The following is a 1,446-nucleotide window of genomic DNA, read 5'->3' as shown; positions in this document are numbered from 1 at the left end:
TGTTCTTCCAGGAGAGTGTTTTTAATTCCATTTATGTTTTGTCATCAATGGTAATTGCATATCATTATTTTTCGCCTGGAGGGCGTCCTATGTGATCTTAACAAATAATAAAAAAAATAAAACTAATTAGGATGCTACATGATCTGAACAAAACTAGATATGGAAAAAGATTACCTATTTGTAAAAAAATAAAGAAAACTGGCTAGCATCGCTGCCTCTGGATCACGGGATCCTGGGTTCGATTCCCGGCTGGGTTCGAGATTTTCTCTGTCTGGGGACTGGGTGTTTGTGTTGTCCTCATCATTTTATCATCATCATGGTCATTTGTGCAGTGGATAGAGTGGACTGTGAAAAAATTGGACTGTGTGACAATAGGGCATCCATATGGTGTGCTCAATGCCGTGAGAGAGACTGTTTTTCATGTCTCTAGTACACATTTAGTTTTTCATTTCTGCCTTAAAAAATTAAATTGTTATGTTTTCTTAATTTAAACAACCTTTATTAAACTGTGTTTCATAAAATATCGGTCGCGTGCAATATGTACAATTCTGGCCATTAAAATTGCTACACCAGGCCGGCCGGAGTGGCCGTGCGGTTCTGGGCGCTACAGTCTGGAGCCTAGCGACCGCTACGGTCGCAGATTCGAATCCTGCCTCGGGCATGGATGTATGTGATGTCCTTAGGTTAGTTAGGTTTAAGTAGTTCTAAGCTCTAGGCTACTGATGACCTCCGAAGTTAAGTCGCATAGTCCTCAGAGCCATTTGAACCATTTTTTTTTTTTTTTTGCTACATCAAGAAGAAATGCAGATTATAAACGGGTATTCATTGGAGAGATATATTATACTAGAACTGAGATGTGGTTACATTTTCACGCAATTTGGGTGCATAGATATTGAGAAATCAGTACCCAGAACAACCACCTCTGGCCGTAATAACGGCGTTCATACGCCTGGGCATTGAGTCAAACAGAGCTTGGATGGCGTGTACAGGTACAGCTGCCCATGCAGATTCAACACGATACCACAGTTCATCGAGAGCAGTTGATTGGCGTATTGTGACGAGCCAGTTGCTCGGCCACCATTGACCAGACGTTCTCAGTTGGTGAGAGATCTGGAAAATGTGCTGGCCAGTGGAGCAGTCGAACGTTTTCTGTATCCAGAAAGGCCCGTACAGGACCTGCAACATGCGGTCATGCATTATCCTGCTGAAAGGTAAGGTTTCGCAGGGATCGAATGAAGAGTAGAGCCACGGATCGTAACACATCTGAAACGTAACGTCCACTGTTCAAAGTGCCGTCAATGCGAACAAGAGGTGACCGAGACGTGTAACCAGGGGCACCCCATACCATGACGCCGAGTGATACGAAAGTGCGGCGATGATGAATACACGCTTCCAATGTGCGTTCACCGTGATGTCGCCAAACACGGATGCGACCATCACGATGCT

The sequence above is a fragment of the Schistocerca americana genome, chromosome 10, assembly GCF_021461395.2.
Source record: "Schistocerca americana isolate TAMUIC-IGC-003095 chromosome 10, iqSchAmer2.1, whole genome shotgun sequence".
NCBI lineage: Eukaryota > Metazoa > Arthropoda > Insecta > Orthoptera > Acrididae > Schistocerca > Schistocerca americana.
Note: the sequence above shows the minus strand (reverse complement) of the source record.